Source organism: Euprymna scolopes, chromosome 18 (assembly GCF_053919585.1).
Source record: "Euprymna scolopes isolate OS-2025 chromosome 18, ASM5391958v1, whole genome shotgun sequence".
Lineage (NCBI taxonomy): Eukaryota > Metazoa > Mollusca > Cephalopoda > Sepiida > Sepiolidae > Euprymna > Euprymna scolopes.
Window position 1 is genome coordinate 41,556,697 of NC_136499.1, and position 21,108 is coordinate 41,577,804.

At 35.6% G+C, this 21,108-nt stretch overlaps 1 pseudogene; it reads left to right on the plus strand.

Annotated features, from left to right (window-relative positions):
* Positions 1-9,825: 9,825 nt before the first annotated feature.
* LOC145297992 (U2 spliceosomal RNA) lies at positions 9,826-9,979 on the plus strand (annotated as a pseudogene).
* The last annotated feature ends 11,129 nt before the right edge of the window (positions 9,980-21,108 follow it).

Here is a 21,108-nt window from a genome sequence, read left to right on the forward strand (position 1 = left end):
GGATTTTTTTTTTTTTTCAAGTAAAACTGTCGATCCTAGTTGCGAGAAAACCGAAAGCTTCCTTTTCATAAGCTATCACACTGAGTTGTAAGGGATGATGCTACGTCTTTTCCCAGGATTATTCCATTTATACTCGATCGTCACCTTCTGATTCTGGCTGTTTACCAAGAAGGCATCAAGTAACATTGTTTTCAGTCTTTAGTCTTACTCCATCGATGATTGAAACTCTATTTCTCGGCCCATTAGCAAACACTCCAACCATTATTGCCAAATGAATCGATTAAATAATTGCATGTAACGATGATCAAACAATCAACAACACGAAGTGAAAATCTGGATGCGCTTAGTTAGAATCAATTTCCTTCCACATAAACACTTTTCATCAAAATAAAAATGATTTTGTACCTAACCTCCTGACGCGAGTGTAAATTAAATAACTTGAAATGAAGGAAAGCACAATATGCGATCCACCAAATAAATTTTAAATGCCATCAATATTCCTCTTGAACATATTGAATTAACTACCACAACTCGGGAAGAATAGACGTCTAATTGTCTTCAGAGTTTTAACAAATTCGAAAGAAAATCATCTAATTCGACGCAGAGGGATTGCAGATCTAATAGAAGCACACAGTCTGTTTAGTTCGCCATGTTGTCGTAAGACATCTTAATTCCGAACTAGGACTTAAATTCACAACAGCGTTAACATTTATTAATAACCACTAACATCAAAACAAACATTTTTGATTTGACATTTCTGAATTTTTGAGATGAGGATTGGGTGTTTGTATTATTAGTCATCGGACTAATGTTCTCATTTTGAGTGTGATTTTCACAACGTTTTCGACGATGTAACCTCCGACCTTCTTCATGTGTAGCTTGTCAAACTCATGGATGTTTCTATCGAACTCTGGAATTTGGACGGAATTTCGAGCAGAACCTTTTATTTATATCACTGGGAATAGCGTGCTCTTGTTCCATCAGCCATGACTGAATAAGAGGTCCTAAGTAATTCACAAATGTATTTTCCGGTCACTGAGGATTGAACCTTCAACCTTCAGGAGAATATCACTTTTACAATTGATTTTTCCCAGTTCTCTAACCACTGCGCCACGGGTCCTTGTGGACAATTCTAGTACGAATTTTAGGAATCTAAAACCTATTTTTGTGTTTCTAGTTGTAAATATCACTATATATTACTAATTATTACAATATATTAATGAATATCTATCTCTGTACTTATTATATGTATATATTAATGAGTTTTACTTGTATATATATTCTATTGTTTATATCGTATTGAATTCTATACTAAGTCTACTTAGCAGTTGATTATTCCCCAGCATATGTGTTGCTTCTTTCAGTCGTCTTACTGTCCACCGTTCCTCTATGTCTATCAATTTTAGTTGGTCCCATAATGGTAGATGGTTTCCGTTTTCACTTCCAAATATGGTCAGCTATACCTGACTTTTTAGTTTCTCCACACACTACGGCTTTTCGATGTTCTTCTAACCGTACTTTCAATGGACAACACGTTTCACCTTTGTATAGTTTACCACATTTACATGGGATTTCATATACACAGTTCTTAGTCATGATTTTTTTCTGTAGGGGGTTTGACTCTCACAAGCTGTTTCCAGAGAGTTGAATCACTCCTGAATACTGTCCTGAGGTCATATTGATTCGTTGAAGTTTTTCAGACAAGCTCTTCATATATGGTATAAAACTGTGGTGAGTTTCTGAGTGGCGTCCTTTTGTTTTTTGTCCAGATTTCTTGGAGCTGATGTCATGCTCTCTGGATAGTTGTTTCGGTGCAGGGTTTCTCTTAAACTGTCCATCTCCTCTTGATATACACTGATTTTACTACATATTGTTTTTACTCGGTGGTGTAGGGAACGGACAGTTCATCCTTTCTTTACATTATATGGATAGTGTTTTAGATACTGTCCAGTGAAAGTTGGCTTTCGGTATACCGTCTAAATTCCCGAGTTCGACAGAAACATTCCCGAGTTCGATACGATACACCTGAAGAAGGCCGGAGGTTATATCGACCGAAACGTGGGGAAAATAACACTCAAGATAAGAACATTAATCCGATGAATAATCATACAAACATCTTTGATCTTGTATATAATTATATTTATTTTTTTGTGCAAGGAAAATTGCGTTATACATCAAATCCGGATTTATATTAGTTTTATGAAGATTTATATTAGTTTTATGAAGACGCGTCTTCGATATAGAGAAATCGGGCCACGTTTTGGGTAGGTGTGTCGATTCTGTTCGTGTTTTAGTCTCAGTCACGATTGCATTTATAATAGAACTAGCAGATGTACCTGGTGTTGCCGGGTATTAAACGTAACGTCAAATTCCTTTAATCAATGAAACTGAGACATTTCCATGCGAGTATTATGTTTTTTCTAAACAGTTCAGTTATTGTAAGTAAAAAAATACGCGAGCTGAAATCGAAACCACAAACTAAAGACAGTCAGTCAAGTACGATAACAATCAGGCCACCTTTCCATGACCTTTACAATGTGTTTTAAACCTACTTATTCTTAGCATAAGGAAACTGTCATATGAATAATTCACGCATGCTCAGTCGCGAAGCAGTTGACAAACATGTAAAAATTCGACGATCCACAAATATGAATTTTTCAATTTTGGTCCGTTAGCAGTCTCTTTTCTTGATGAATATGGATTTAAAAGTTTTCCACGTGTCTGAGTACCCGATATAGTAAATTTCACGTCTGTAGATAAAAGATTCGTTGAGTATATAGGTTAAAAGTTGTCCTCCCTCTCACACACACATATTCCTACTTTTATTAACATATAGATATAATACATAGTAATATGCAGTAATAAATAGTTATATTTATACATAGAAATAAAATATGGTTTAAAGTATTAAAACTATCGTACTAAAATTGTGCACAAGGACCCATGCCACAGTGGTTTAAGAAAAATTCATTTGTAAAAGTGACCTTCTTCTGATTCAGTCCTCGATGTGGAAAACTGCAGATACAATTGCGAATTACTTAAGACCTCCACCCAGTCGTGGCTGACAAAACAAGAACAGCTGACCCGTGAATTCAATAAAGAGTTCTATTCAAAATTCCATGCATATACCTGAGTTCAGAGGTTACATCGAACGCAACGTAATGAAAATGATAAGATGAGAACGATGCACTTAAGAATCCAAATAATGCAAATGTTTTGTTTGTTTTTGAATTATTGTCCTAAATTTATTTTACGCGATATTCAATGCAGAAACGTTTCTGCAAATAACTTGGTACTCTGTTTACTGTTTTATTTAAATTATTTTTCCTACAGACGGAGATTCTTAAGGGAAAAGTTTACATTCACCTTTGAGAAAACAGGACAAATAAGTTAAATGAGTAATTTTAAATGCTTACTTTTGTCATCGGTTTAATTCTTGGTGGTGAAAATATTCTCTGATGGAGTTATTTTAATACCTTGATATTTTAGTTTATCAAGGGGATGCATTAGCTCTTGTAATTCAAGAGACTAGTTTTTAAGTTGACTGTTTTTCATAAGTAGAAATCACACACACACACACACACACACACACACACACACATATATATATATATATATATATATATATATATATATATATATATATATATATATATATATATATGTTAAGATTTTTGTTCCTTATAAGCGTTGGTTGTGTTTGAATAAAAGAAAATACGTATTAAATACATTTGAAGCCGAAACTACGCATTATTACGAAATAAACATATATTTATTTTGTTTGAAATTTATATTGAAATTCATAAATATATTTCGGAGGAAACCTTCATCTTCAGTATGTGTTTCTTTTTTTTTCTTTGTTTTTTTTTGTTCCAACAACATTGCAAAAAAAAAGAAAGAAAGAAGATGAACTGAAAATAAAAAAATAAGTACAACTACATTATAATAGCAAAATTTGACATTTTTGATACTGAATTCTAATACAAACAAATAGTCTTTACGATGGGCGTAATAAGTAATGCCCCTGACGTAATTACAGTTGTCTTACCCAACTGAAATTTTTCATGTGCAATGATTTATATCTCTACAGGTTATGTTGCAAATTACAGCTCTGAACTAATTGTGGTTTCTGTTTTACAGGTGTTTGAACTTAGTCCGGTATGAAATGGAGCCTGTTGAATGTCGAGCAGTGATCCGATTTTTGTATTTGAAAGGATGCCCACCACAGGAGACTTCTGATGAAATGAAAGAAACTTATGGTGATAGTGCTCCATCATATGACCTTGTAAACCGCTGGCATCGTGAATTCAAAAATGGCCGGAAGTCTGTGGAAACAGCTCCCAGACCTGGTCACCCCCCTTCTGCTATTGATGAGGTATCTGTCCGTCAAGTTGAGGCTGCCATTTTGGAAGATCGGCGCATTAAAAATCGCTAAATAGCCCAAGATGTCAAAATTAGTACAGGGTCTGTGGAAACTATCATTCATGACCATTTGCATATGCATAAAGTGTCTGCCAGATTGATTCCCAGGTTGCTCACACCATTCCAGAAGCGAGAACGCGTCGAGTGCTCGAGGATGAATTTGGAGATGTGCCAAAAGATGAGTTAAAGCTTTTCAAAAGACTTATTCCACAGGATGAAACCTGGGTCCATCACTATGATCCAGAGACCAAAGCCCAGTCAATGCAGTGGAAGCACTTGGAGTCACCACCTCCAAAGAAGGCAAGGGTGCAGCCCTCCTCTGGCAAGGTCATGCTCACAGTCTTCTGGTACCAGGAAGGAATAGTGATGACAGATTTCCTGGCAAAGGTTACCACAATTACAGGAGCCTATTATGCTTCACTTTTGAGGAAATCAGGGAAGCTATCAAAATCAAGAGGCGAGGCAAGATTAGCAAAGGTACCCTCCTCCTGCAGGACAACGCTCCGGTCAACAAATCGCATGTCGCCAGATCAGAAGCACGGGCGTGTGGTTATGAAATTCTTCCCCAACCTCCCTACTCTCCTGACCTTGCACCCTCTGACTTTCACCTCTTCCCAGCCATGAAGTTGTTTTTGAAAGGAAAACGTTTCCCAGATGACGCAGCCTTGATTTCTGAAATCACGTCGTGGTTGGGGAATCAACCTGAAGTGTTCTACAAAAACGGTCCCCAGAGCTGCATCAAACAATGAGAGAAATGCATAACTCTAGGTGGTTCCTATGTAGAAAAAGACTAATAACTATGCCAAGTTTCGTTGCTCTACTCTTATGGCAAGTGGGTCAGGGGCATTACTTATTGCACGCCTCTCCTACTTTATATTTCATGTTAAAGTAATAAATATATCGAAAAATATAGAAAACGATAAAGTAGGAAAAATTATTAAAGAAAACACTTTTGATAAAAATTAGCGAAAATAACATGTTTGGTTAAAAAAAAAAACATCGGAAATTTCTAAAGGGGTGTTAATAACATGTACGTTTAGAAACATTTGGAATCTCTGAGCAAAAAGTTCGGAACTACTCAAGAACTTACAGACCAACAAGGCTCCAGGACCAGACGGCATCAACCCTCTTGTTCTTTCAAAGGCTGCTGATACCTTGGCACACCCAGTATCACTGCGTTTCCGTAAATCTCTGCTAGAGGGACAAGTACCACATGACTGGAGAAAGGCAACAGTCTCCCCCGTCTTCAAGAAGGGAAGCTGACTACGAGCGAGTAACTACAAACCAATTAGTCTCACATGCATACTCTATAAGGTGATGGAAAAACTCGTCAGAGAAGACGTTATGAGGCATTTAAGGGAAAACCACCTTATTAGCACAGAGCAGCATGGCTTTGTACAGGGGAGGTCCTGTACTACTCAGCTTCTGGATGTTATGGACACCTGGGCAGAAACTCTCGATGCAGAAGGAAGTATCGACATCGTCTACATGGATTTCATGAAGGTCTTCGACTCCGTGCCTCACCGTCGCCTCCTGACAAAGATTGAGTCATATGGCATCAAAGGCAAAGTCCTCAACTTGATTCAGGCGTTCCTAAATGCTAGGCAACAGTGTGTAATAGTAAACGGAGCAAAATCAAGACCAGCACCAGTAAAGAGCGGGATACCACAGGGAAGTGTCATTAGCCCAATGTTATTCGCTATCTACACAAACGACCTACCCAAACTCTGCCAAAGTGAAATGAAGCTGTTTGCAGATGACACAAAGTTGTTCACACGTAGTGACACCCCAGGAGCCACAAACAGCTTACGGGCTGACCTAGATAATTTGCAGAACTGGTCACAGGACTTGTTGCTCCGTTTTCATCCACAGAAATACAGCATTCTGAAACTAGAGAGCAAGAGATCAGAGGCTAAATACACATTGAAAGACAACTCGCTTGGAGTGTATAACACTGGAAGAGCATGATCATGAGAAAGACCTAGGTGTCTACATCGACAACAAACTGAGTTCCAAGGAACATGTAGCTAAATCCATCGCAAAAGCAAATAAAGTTGTTGGGACCATTCGCCGCACTTTTGACTTCCTCTCGAATACAGTGTTTGTGCAACTCTACAAGAGCCTTGTGCGTCCTATCTTGGAGTATGACCACTCTGTCTGGCAGCCGCACCATAAGGCCTTATGCAGTGATCTGGAAGACGTACAACGCCGAGCAACCAAGCTGCTGGCATCACTAAAGGACAAGCCATATTCTGAAAGATTGAGAACCTTGAGAATGCCCACTCTTGAGCATCGGAGAAATCGTGGTGACATAATAGAACTCTACATCTATAGGATCTATGATACAAGAAATCCGTCGTTTCAGATCGCGAAAAACAGCGCAACCAGGGGGAACAGTCTCAAAATCGTAAAAAAAACACTGTAGGCTAGATGTCCGCAAAGGGACCTTCTCACAGAGGATTGTCAACACATGGAATGATCTCCCAGATGCAATTGTACAAATACAAACGGAAAAAAGAAGACTTGACGCCCATTGGAGATTGTTGCCGAGTTTATATTGTCCATCCTTCTAAATGGAAGAGCAAATTCCTGGGTTTCTGTGCCACGCATGCCACAATTTTTCCCCTTGGAACGATGAACACGTCCAAAAACCTGAATCTCAAAAATCTATATGTCAAAGTTAAAGTCAAAGTCAACTTTTTATAAATTGTGCGTTTTTTGCACAACTGAGTTACTTCCCTTATTATTATGTCACGTCTTACCCCAAAAATATGGCGAGTTTTATTTCAATAACAACAAAAGCTGGAAGGGTGGAACATTTGTTGATCCTCATTCAATCCCAAGCAACGTCAGATCACATTGCTAATATATATATCTATATATCTATATATCTATCTATCTATATATATATATATATATATATATATGATAATTTAGTAATTTAAATTTTATGATTAGAAACGGTTAAATTTCACATCTATAAGTTTTATTATATGCAAAACAAAGAATACATAGTGATAAGTATATTTCCTTAACTCATGAGTTTTCGGTGTTTATTCATCTGCTCAGAAGTAACAATATTAGCAAACGTTATCAATTGTTTGCACCTAATTTGTTAAATGTAATAAACATAGAAAATTATGATTAAAAGTTTTTAAAGATTTTAAATCATAGAATATTAAATAGAGTAATATAAAAATAAAAAACTTGACACTTCAAAAGCATGTGGACCCGATCTCATCCCAGCTGTGCTATTAAAAAAGTGCTCAGCTGAAGTAGCTCCAGTTCTCTCCAAACTCTACAACAAATACCTTAATGAATCTTGCTTTCCGGGCTGTTGGAAAACTGCTTCTGTGGTACCAGTATTCAAGAATTCTGGCGAAAGAACTGACCCATTAAATTATCGCCCCATTAGCCTCCTCCCACTTTTTGCCAAAATATTTGAGACCTTAATTAACATGCTTTAATCCATCACCTTACAGATGCTAAACTTCTGACTGACCAACAATATGGATTTAGACAAGCCCGTTCAACAGCAGACATCCTAACTATATTCCCTGAACGTATATACAATTCACTGGGCAAAGCGGGGAAGGGCAGAGCGGTAGCTCTAGATATATCTAAGACTTTTGACAGGGTATGGAATGAGGGTCTCCTCATGAAGATTAGATCATACGGTATCACTGGTAGAATACTTAACATAATTAAATCCTTCTTAGATAAGAGAAAAATCCAGGTTGTCCTCGACGGTCGTACATCTAAACCATATGATATAAATGCGGGAGTGTCCCAGGGGTCTATCCTTGGACCTCTACTGTTCCTGATATTTATAAATGACCTCCCCGACAAAATTGCCTCTGAGATGGGTATATATGCTGATGACACCACACTCTATAACAGACACGACAGGAAAACAAATGAACATATATCTAAAGAAATGGCAGAAATACTAGAAGACTACCTCCAATCTGTAGTGGAATGGAGACAAAAATGGATGGTCACGTTCAATGCCGCCAAGTCTAAACTAGTTTCATTCAATAATTACAAGAAACCTTTTCTATCACCTATAGCAATGGCCAACGACTCTTTATCTGAGAGTACGTCTTTCAAGCTCCTTGGCCTAACGTTCACAGGAAACATGAGTTGGAACAGTTACATCCAGGGCATTGCCAGGGCCGCTGCAAGGAAGGTGGGCTCTCTCTACCGTACTAGAAAACTACTGACACCCGAAAGTATCCTGTACCTCTATAAGGCAACCATTCGCCCATGTATTGAGTATTTCTGTCATATTTGGGCTGGTGCATCGGCTACTAGTCTCTCCCTCCTTGACAAGGTTCAAAAGAGAGTCGCAAATCTGATAGGCCCTGAACTGGCATCTAAGCTTCAGCCACTGTCCCATCGACGAAACGTTGCATCCCTCTGCCTGTTCTACAAGTATTATAATGGTGAATGCTTTGACGAACTGCAAGCACTTGTGCCCCCACGGCGTGAAAACCCTCGACTGACCCGACATGCTGCAAAATCCCACCCCCACACTGTAGAAATCCCTAGATGTAAAATATCTTTCTACTCCAGTAGTTTCTTCCCCAGAACCGCTAGACTTTGGAATTCCATTCCAGGTCCCTGCTTCATCAACTGTACCGACGTGCAGAAGTTCAAGTGCAACGTGAACCAACATCTTGCTGCCCAAATTCCTACATAGTACTCCAGTATGTGTTGCCCCTGATAGTAGCCCCCTACACCAAAGTGGCAATGTGCCTTGTATGGGGTGAAAATGTAAAAAAAAAAAAAATTAAAAAAAAGTTTACTTAAAACAGTTAGATCATACACTCCAGGAGCCAAATGTTGTAATCTTGGTATCTCCGAAGACGTTAATATTATCACTTTCCCTAAGCCTACAATAAATTCCAGGAACAAATTAGTTTCTAGATGCTCACGTATTTCCCTTTGAAAAATATGTTCTCACTTTACATATTTGAAAATAAACGCATAACACTCGCAAATGCGTTATCTTTTGGTACTAGTTGGCAATCCTGTTTTCGTAGTTTGTTTTTATATATTATTACTCTATTTTCTTAATTTTGCCTTACTATGTTGTTGTTATTCTCATTATTTTTATTAGTTTTTTTTAATTTTTATTACTTTATTATACATCTTTTTATTATTTTTATTATTACTTTATATTATTATTTGTATTGTCACTATTATAATTACTTGTATTATCATCATTATATTATTACGTTTATCGCTCCGTCCGTTATCATGCTGTGCATCCCTAAAAAAGGAAAGTGGAATATTCCAAAAAATGTAATATTTCAAATAAACCTTGTCACCCTCGAAAAGAAATTAAAACATTTTCAAAAAAATTGGTGTCGCTCTTGAGGCAAAGCTAATAAAAATGATTTGTCTTTCTTGGCCTTTTGGCTAAGATCAAATTGTAGTATCTGTTCTTCAGGTGCTACATTTTAATTTCTTCTTCATCAGTGAAAGAGAAATCTTTTACGACTAAGACAATTTTTTTCTCCACGTTAAAAAACAAGCTGGTGTCTAAATCTGTCCCGTGGGGATGCATTGTGAATAGGTACTATGTTTAATGTAACAAAGTTTTAATATTAAAAAAGTAACTGGAAAAAGTTATTTCTGATTTAATTACAAACTGCCCTGGAAATGTCACTTCTGATTAATTATAAAATGCACTGGAAAATGTCCATTCTGATTATTTTTTTTGTTTACTTGCCTCCCCACAAGGGCAGAATTGGACATGAGGTCGGTTATAAATTTAGGGGGAAATCGGCTCCCCAAAAGGGGCACTCTGGTCAATAACAAAAATAAAAATTGTATTAGTAATGAAGGATTTCTCCTCCATTAATCAAGACCAAAAAAGGAGGGATTTAAGTCACTGGTATACTGAACTGATACCACACTCAGAAATTCATGTTGAAGCTATGGTTACCTAATCCCTAACCGTGTTAATGTTTTTATGTATTACTTTCGAAAAGCTGCTGAAACACTATACAATTTAAACATTGCTTTATTTCAAGTATATTTTAAGCAGTGGGTTACAGGATATGAAGTCAGTCCCTGAAATTACTCAAACCGTTTATGATTTAAACATTACTTTATTTCATGTATATTTTTAACAGTGAGGTGGGGGATATTAAATCAGTCCCGAAAATGGGTGAAACCATTTACGCATTACACATTACTTTATTTAATGTATATTTTTAACATTGGGGTGGGAAATATGAAGTCGGTTCCGGAAATGGCTGCAACCATTTACGTTTTGGACATTACTTAATTTTATGGATCGTTTTAACAGTAGGATGGGAGATAAAAAGTCGGCCCCGGAAGTGGCTGAAAAAGTTTACGATTTATACATTACTTTATTTCATGTATATTTTCAACGGTGGGGTGGGGATTATAAGTTAGTTCCAGAAATGGCTGAAACAGTTTACTATTTAGACATTACATTATTTCATGTATATTTTTAGCAGTGGGTTTGGGATATAAAACCGGTCCCGGAAATGGCTTATTTACGTTAGACTTGAACACAACCATATTGTAGTCAGCCGGAAAGCAGGAAAATGGAAGACAATTCCACAGGCGTGCAGTTCTAAGAAAGAAGCTTTGTTCATAGAATCTACGTTTAGGTTAAGGCACAGATAAAGAGTGGGGGAATTATTGATAGCGTTTACAGCTAGACGAGTGTTTCTTGTGAAAGTTTGGTGAAGGAGGACCATAGATTGAAGCTCAGTCGAACACTTTTCATGAAAATAACGATACATCAGAGAAAAACTCGCAACATCTCTTCTGTGAGATAGAGGTTGCAAGGAAGAGAAAAAGGACATCTCCTACGAGTCTACGAAGTCTATTTTGAACTCTATCAAGGCAGGCCAAGTCCTTTCTAGCAGCTCCCTCCCAGATGTGGCAACAGTATTCCATCCTTGGACGTACCTGGCTCTTATATAGATAGAGAATAGAATCAGCAGTGAGATATCTACCGGATTGATAGAAAGATCCCACCATTTTTCCAGCGGCCTTGGCAACAGATTTGATGTACGTGTTCCATTTAAGATCAGGAGTAATGGTCAAGCCAAGAAGCTTGTCAAAACTTGAGGCCTCCTGAAGACGAGAGCCATTCATTTCAATTGATGCCAGATGTGGATCAGAATGTTGATGATGTAAAGAGAGTAGCTTGGTTTTAGATGCATTAAAAGTAACCAGCCACTCCTTACCCCATTGTACTACGTGCTCAAGATCAGAGGAGAGAGAATTGGAGAGAACTTGGTCGTTTACTGTCTTAGATGTGCTACCATAAATGGTAGTGTCGTCAGCATAAATGTCTACAAATGATGTAAGGATGTGATTTGGAAGATCATTAATGTAGATCAGGAAAAGAGTTGGACCCAGGATGGACCCCTGAATGACACCGGCATTAATACTGTGAGCTTCTGATTTTTGCCCCTCAACTACTACTCTTATGAACCTATCAGAAAGACATTTCCAGCAATACCATAGCTAGAGATCTTATGAAGTAAACCTTTATGCCATACCCTATCAAAGGCTTTAGATATGTCAAGAGCAATTGCCCTAGAAAGGTTGCCTCTGTCGAGAGATTTGCTAATCCTATGAGATATAATTGTAAGCACATCTGCTGTAGATCTAGCAGAACGGAAACTATATTGAGTGTCACTAAGAAGGTTATTTTTGTTGAGATGGTTGATTACTTCTGTATTTAACACAGATTCCAGCAACTTACTCATGACGCACAGGAGACTTATTGGCCTGTACTGAGAGGGGATGAGCGATCACCTGAATTCTTAAATACAGGGCATACTGATGAAATTTTTCTAGGGAGATGGGAAACTATTCTCCTTAAGACAACGTTTAAACAGTTTTGTAAGTATGGGCGCTAGTTCAGGTTGAAGTTTTTTGAGTACTATAATTGGAATACCGTCAGGGCCAGTTGCTTTACTGGAATCAAGGTTTTTGATTAGCTTGACAACATCACGTACAGACATACGTATATCACATAGCGTGTTTTCTGATACAGGAGGAAATATTGGGGGTTGGCGGCCTTGATCGCAAAGGGTATAATTAGCTGCAAAGTTCTTGACAAAGAGTTTGGCTTTGTCTGATGCTGACGAGATTACCTCAGGTCCATTGATAATAGTTGGGATGGAGCACACGCTTCTGTTCAGGATTCTGTTTGCTATTTGCCAAAACTGGTGGGAACCAAGCCGCTGCTCAGCTACTTTGGACTTAACAGATTGAGCATACAACTCTCTTGCATTCTTTATTACTTTCTTACAATGGTTGCTGCCAGTCCTGAAAGCGGCTGTAGTTTCCATACATCTATTACGTTGGAAACAGTGGAAAAGGTGATTTCTGTGCGCAATGGCAGCAGCACATTCTGGAGAGAACCATGGCTGCCTGTTAGGTTTTTGATGAAACTTTTTCGAGGGTATGAAACGGTCAATACCTACAATTAACCATTCCGTCAGGTCTATTACTATTGAGGACACATCCTTTTTAAACATTCTTTCTTTCTTTATAGAATTTCTTTTCTTTATAACATTACTTGATTCTCTTTCTTCTTTTCTTGTTCTTCTTTTCCTACCTCTGTTTCGAGATCTTGGCCTATTTTTGAATCCTGTCAAAATCTGTCTGGACCGTTAACACTTTTTTTAACAACGACATTTATTTCCTAATTATCCCGCCATGTGTGACTTCCTGTTACGTCTCTAACATGAAAATGTTTTCTGAAAATAATATTTTCTAGCAGCAGTGTAGTTTATAAATAACATTTTTGCAGTATTTTCATGTGAGAATGAGATTTTCCAGCAGCTGTGTTTTCTGAACAAATATTTTCTAGCAGAGGTGTTTCCTCAAAATAATATTTCCTTACATTAGTGTTTTGTAAGAATAATATTTTCTAGCAGTAATGTTTTCTAAAAAATAATATTTCCTTCCCTCTCTGTAAAATTTTCTTACAATAGAAATGTTGTTTAGGATATATTTCCTTAGAGACAAGTTCTCTAAAATGGATTCCACACTCTCGCTGTGTATTTTCCTTCGAGGAATAAAGTGATGTTCATAATCTTGCAGCAAGATTTTCTTTAATAATATTATTTTCTGAGACTAATGCTTCCTTGAGTTAATGATTTCTAAGAGTGATGTTTCCACTTTCACTGTAAAAATTATCTTCTAGGAGCAATGTTTTCTAACGGAAATGGTCCAACTTTGCCAATAAAATTTTCTTTTAAGAGTAATATTTCTTCAGAATATTGTTTTCTAATAGTAATGTCTTGGGAGATTAGATTTCTTCGGCGCAGTTAAACAAGGAAACGTGTAGAGTGACCTTCACGATGTCTCATATTTTAGGCTTTTGACGAACAGCAATAAAAGTTCGTAGATATAACAATACATAGATTCAAGAAAAATTGCCACAAACATATGTTGATATTTTTATTAGCGGAGAATTCTTTTCTAATTAGACTAACTCAATCAGCTGATGTAACATAGATTTTGAAAACGATTCCGCAAAGACAGAAAAGAAAAGAATGATTAAATGAGATAGGCATTATAAAAAACAATGCATCAAAAAGAGAATAATAAACTGCGCATTGTTACACTCTGCGGAAATCAAACGTTGCGCAAATAATTCCGATTAATTAGTTTTTCATATATAAAACATTTAATGCTAAAATGTCGGAATGGTTGAGCTGTTCAAAAATTGAACTACCGGGTTTTGTACGTCGGTTTTTAATGGGACAGCTCACCTACACATGTCTATATCTACAAAAGACAAAAAACTTGAATGTCTGCCTTTCCTCATTTTTTTAATCGTTTCATAAAGGATAGATCTCTATGTCCGTTTTTCTCGGTCTTTCGACCCCTCATATATATATATATATATATCATCTCTCTCTCCCTCTCTCTCTCTTTCTCTCTCTCTCTCTCTCTCTCTATCTCTCTGGCGAAGTCTGGTCTCCAAGAAATTACTCTCTCTCTCTCTTTCTCTCAGTCTCTGGCGATATATATATATATATATATATATATATATATGTGTGTGTGTGTGTGTGTGTGTGTGTGTGTGTGTGTGTGTGTAATTCTTGGTTCGTTCAAAGTGAATAAAACCATATTTCTACATTACCAATTTAATTGAAATTTTCAGAAAATTTATCTGTAAAGTCAAGGAACGTTTGCATGTTATTAAAATAAATTAAGATCGCAAATTATAAATAATATCTTAAATAAAATAAAAATATTTTTCGTAACTGCGAGACAGTCCGCCATTTCATTTCCGGTAGATAATGAGCCTTTCACGTGCACCACACGTTGACGACTTTCGAATTGCAACATTTAACTATCTATTTAATAGATGGGTAAAAAAAAATTCCCTATTTTTTAAATTATATATATATATATATATATATATGTACTTTAACCTTACAACTGAATTAAAAAAACATATAAAACTTTAATTAATCTTGGAAATACGATTTAAAAAATAGCGCGGGTCGGTAAGTGCACAAGCAGCATTTGTTTATCTTAAATTTTTATTTTTAAAAGCTTTCCTGGGAAAGCCTACCTAAAATAAATTTGTCTAATTCTTAATTTCTTATGTTATTAGAAAAAAAAAGAAAGTAAATATGAAGAATTACTCCACGCCCGAAAATTCTTTTAAAATTACCACTCTTAAAGGTTTTCGGGGTCGCTGAAAACGAAAATAAAATTTATAATTAAGGCAAACGAGTAGTTTCCAAGATATGAAGAAATGTTAGTTTAAAAAAGTGAAGGATCACTTTTCCATAATAATTTAACGTAAAATGATCACCCACTTTGTGGCCACGATATTTTTGGGGGGGGCTTTCTTTCTACCCTTGGAAACTCCTTTAAAATTACCTGTTTAAATTGGTTGGAGGCTGCCAAAACACCCCTTACACACACAGAAAAATGCCCCTCTCTCAGGTGGCCAGAAAGTGGGTGCTCATTCTAAGTTAAATTTACATTAGAAAGTGATCACCCACTTTTCGAAAAAGTAATTTCTTCATATCATGAAAACTTTCTTTTTGCGACGGAAAAAGTTTGCAGATTCGTTTTTAGTACACTGAAATCTACAATAAAATATTTCGTTATATACGAACATAAGATGGGCCTTAAAGTAAAATAATACCGGATTTTGCGGGCAGATTTGCCGTTTAGTTGTATAAAATATCCTCAAACCAGGTAATCACTAAAAGGGACTCTTAAAAGTCGTCACCTGTATCAAGCAAAAGTTTAAAACCACTGATTGCTGATTATATGTCAACCTACGTTACAGTAACATATATTGAGTGAGTTCCTAACTGTATTTTGTATAGTTTTTAGTTTAAACTCATTTTCCTAAAATTTCCCCAAACTTAACGTGTTCGATACAGTCTGCCGCTATTTGTAATTTTCAAATATACCGATAAACACTGCATGCTTTTAAACCGATTAAACATTATACATTCCATAAAAACACTACAATCTTATCCAGTTAGGTAGAACATTTACTTTTCTTGCCTTTGATAGCATTTATTTGTCATATATTTATTTTTTGACAACTTCTTTGTATCTGTATTTAGTAATACAAACCCTTTTCATTTCACATTTTTGTATACAGAAAAAAAAAACATTTAGCATTTTAACATTTTTGCTACGTTCAGCTTTATCCACTGATTGTTGGTCGACCCCAAGCCATGATTGACGGTAATCCCGAGGATCAGGATCCAATTCTGCAAGAGTACCATTTTTTTTTCATTTTCGGCTTTTTTTTTACTTTTTGGAGTGGATTGCTCTACTACAAGAAACTACCCTACTATAAGAAACATGCATTTTCTCTTTTTATTAGAATTTTCCATTACACCAAATTGAGCCACAGCAACGAGTGGCAGGGTACAGCTAGTATATATATATATATATATATATATATATATATATATATATATATATATATATGTATATATATATATGTATATATATATATATATATATATAATATATGTTCTTAAATAGTTAATACTAAACTTGTATTCGAAAATCCCGTTTAGAGCTATCACACCTGATTGGTTCCAATTAGCTATGTGAATACGATAATACGACATATAGAGTTTTTACATGTAGTATTTAATGATACACGGTGACCCCCCCCAAAAAAAAACAAAAGCTAAATGGAGGCAATCTAGAACATATGCTGTAGAACAGAGAATAAAGGCCAAAGACCCTAGTGTTTTGATGTGATGTTTTAAAATATAATAAACTAGTTATGACCAAAGTTTCATTTCATTCGGACAAAACATTAAGAAAGAGGGCCTAATGAGAGTTAAGGCCCGTTTTTGGGGTAACTCTGCATATACCAGAGTTAAAAAATTACAAAATTAATCATTTCATTTAACCTTGAATTGTGTACATCTCTTGAGCAAACAAAAACAGTTCAGATTTGCATTGCGTAAAATCATACAACGAATTATATAAAAACATCAGTTGATTCTTATTATTGGGTTTTTCGGATTATTGTTCTCATTTTTAGTGGGGTTTTTTCACAAGGTAACCTCCGACTTTCTTCGCATGTATCTTGTGGAACTCGTAAAACTTTCTGTCAAACTTGGGAATCTAAACGGAATTTCGAACACAACGTTTTATTTAATCCACGGGAGTAGTATTCACGGCTTTCGTTCCATTAGTTTAGTAATTGTACTTTTCAGTATCGCCTGCACTAAAGATTGACTTTTCAAACTCCAGAAGAGTATAATTTTACAACTGAAATTTACCCAGTACTTAACCCACTACGCCGCAAATCCTGCGAAGAACCCAAATAATATAAATAAACAATGCTTCTCTTAAAAATTCAAGAAAAAAAAATGAGTAGCTTATGGTAAAAATCATATAAAGTTATAAGTTTCTGTTTGTTCAACTGAACGATTCACGGGTGAGCTTTTTATTTTTTGACGGCACATTTATTATTTTCTTAGTTTAGGTTTGTTTGGTTGTTTGGTTTTACGGCATATCGACCCTTATCCTGGTATTTAATGCCGAATCCGATAATTTTGGTAATTTTTATGCATCAGGATCGTATATCGTTCAAATATTTTTAATGCTGCTTGGCTTAACCATTTCGTTTAATGGCATGCCAACACTTTTCGGGTTATTTAATGTAAAATTTGTCGGGCGTATGTATGCCGAAGGAGTACAAGTGTAACGAGTTCATCGGATCACATTCCATTAAATCAATTGTAAAATAGGCATAATGATGCAATACTGCGACGATGGGGCCGGAGTTGGAGCTTGGTCGATAGTGCGGGACCTATTAGATTGAATAATCGATTTTAAATTCCATCTTAAAGGAAGAGACTACAGGTGAATGCACCAGTCCATATGTGATAACAATACTCGATGCATATGCGAATTGTTGCTTTGTCGAGACACAGCATACTCTCCGGTGTGAGTAATTTTTAGCGGGGACTCATTTCTTTGCAGCAGCCTTTTCAATGTCTTCAATTTATGATTCTCAGTTAATGTTGCCTATGAATGCTAAGCAGAAGAGTTTGAAGTGTGAGCTATTGAGTAGAGTGTTATTAGTCATGAGTATCGGTGGTCGAGATAGCTTCTTGTGATTGTAAAGGAACAGAAGCCTACAATTCCGACGTAAAAATTATTAACAAAAAATAAATAAAAACGGTTGTAACTGAGCTTCTATGGTTGAAAGCTTGCTTATATATTTAAGGTTAATACATAATCTACTAGCAGGCCACCCAACGTTGCCCGATCGTAGAAAATACATAATACTATTTTTTAATCCATGCATATCTGTTATTTATTACCATAGAGCCACTTTCTATTGCTATTCATCCAATATACATTAATGATTTCAAAAGTTATGAAAATATGACTTAGATAGCATTCACTAGCATCGAAAACAGAACGTTTAGCGCTCCTGATTAAGTCGTCATTTATCTCTACAAGAGCATTGCCGTCTGAGGTACGGAGAGCTAGATACGAAAGGTTAAAAATAAAGAGACTTTGAGCTATGAATGTATATTGTGAGTATGCGCAAAAGAAACGACAGATGGAAGGTTTCATTTGACTTACCCTGCCAATGTTAACAGTTAGTTTTCAATTTTGGCCCATTATCAGCAATTGTTCCCGGCTAAATCCAATTCCAAAGTGTACAAATACCCTATATTAGTAATTTTAATTCTTTAGACCAATATTAAAGAAGGAGTGTAGTAGAGACTTGTCACATATACAAATACCAATAAGGTCACTATATATATATATATATATATATATATATATATATATATATATATATATATATATATATATATATTGTATTGGTAGTAATTATTAGTTTGTTAAGTGTGTCCACCAAAAGAGTGCTCAATGTTTAGACAGAGCCAAAATCGCTGAAACATGTATGCTTATGTGTAGCCATTTGTTTGTAAACTAAATTCACTTATATATATATATATATATATATATATATATATATATATATATATATATGTAAATGTTGGTTCCTTCGGAATTAATTATCTAAAAAAACACTGGACGGATGGCTTCCACGTTTTAGTATAATATGTTTACTATATCCATGTGTGTTTTTCTATATTTCTTTTTAATTATAACATTATACTCAATTTTTCTATGATAAATAGGTGGATTTCTTTGTACCTAGAGGCTATTTTTTTATTTAGGGACAATTATTTATTACCGCTTCCTGTCACGTGACCAGTGTTACAATTTAGCGGTTTTCCTGCTATATCTGGAGATTTCGGTTACAATCTAGCGGGAAATTCTAGAAAATCTGGAGGTATTTGGCACCCACACACCCGCAAAGATTATTAAAAAATAAAGAAAAGCGCTTGAAAATATTCAATGTAAGTAAAAAAAAGTAGCATTTATTGCCTTTGATAACAATTAATTATTGATTATTTGTGTTGTTTTTCACCTTTTTTTCGACTAACCATTCTTAAATCTCACTATAAAATCGATTTTTCCAAGTACATTTTAGGTGGGGGGGGATTCCAACCTCCGAAGTTTGGGTTTGTATTACTGTACACATAGATTCGAAAAGTTATCAAAAAACAAATATATAACAAATAAATGTTATCAAAGGCAAGATAAGTTACTTTTCTGCCAAACTGGATATTTAAATTAACTACACGTGGTCTCAAAATGAATGACGACGCTCAAAGTGTATACACATTTTGACTCCTCCCTTTACTTAAAAATTCACCAAAAATCAGGAAATTAACGAATTTTAATGAAAATAGCAGTATTTTTCAAATAATGATCGCAGAATATAATGAACTAATTATTTTTACTTAACTCTTAGTGAAAATGTTTTATTTTGTTTACACAAAAAATACCTTTACTAAAGTTATGGTTTTCAGTAGTAAATAAAAAACGCAAGAATTTATTTTTGCTTTTTTTAAAGCATCGTAATTTGTAACAATAAAAAATAATTTTTACAGTAACATTACGAAAAAAGCCCCTAAAGTCCGTATTAATGTATTCGATATAACTCGAAGAAAAATGAATTATCGGATACTATTCAGGAAATTAAAGATTCAATTAGATTCCTATTTCAGTCACCTTAATTATTTAAGGTGAAATGAGTTTAGGAATTTATAGCCTAACCTAAATATTTTTTTGGTAAGTATCCAGATACGCTACCACAGAACACCGACCACTCTAATTTGTTTGGGGGGGGGGAACAAATATATAACAAATAAATGTTATCAAAGGCAAGATAAGTTACTTTTCTTCCAAACTGGACATATTTTTCGTGTTTTTATTCAATGTAACATATTTATTCAGCTCGAAAAACATACAGTGTTTACCGATGTATTTGAAAATTCAAGATGGCGTCTCACACCCTCTTTAACAACGTTTTCGAATCTATTTGTACAGTAATACAAACCCAATATGTTACATTGAATAAAAACACGAAAAATATATCCAGTTTGGTAGAAAAGTAACTTATCTTGCCTTTGATAACATTTATTTGCTATATATTTTTTGACAACTTTTTCGAATCTATGTGTACAGTAATACAAACCCCACCGACCACTCTAATCTGTTTGGGGGGGAATGTGATGTTGGAGCGCGCGCGCGCCCCAACATCACATCCGCGCCCCCCCCCCAATGTACAAAGTAAAATCTTCGGAAAATGTTAAATGGTGTTCTAATTGGTAAATGTCGGTGCGTTACTTACGGAAAATTTGAAAATTCGATGTTCCAGGTAAAAAAAAGCAGATAAATAACGCGCCCCCCAACTCCAACTTGGTGTGCTTTCCTTTTCTTATTTTATTTCTTTTTCAGCTAATTTTAAATTTTCCACCTAAAAAGCGCTATAATGTATTTTTGAAAATTAGAAAATTCTATGTCCTGTAATAAAAAAATCCCCCCCAACGTAGTTTGCTTGGTGAAGCCGTCGTTTATGCTACAGCGTGCATGCGCGTAGCATAAACGGAAGCTGAAAAATGGTGGAAAGAAGTTCGTGGGTTCAGGGGTAAATACCATGCAAACGGTAAATTTGCCCAAGTTTGACTATCAGATTCGTTGTCAGCGACCTCAATTACCTATACAAAAACAAATTAGAGTGGTCGGTGTTCTGTAGTAGCGTATCTGGATATTTACCTTTTTTTTTCTTGC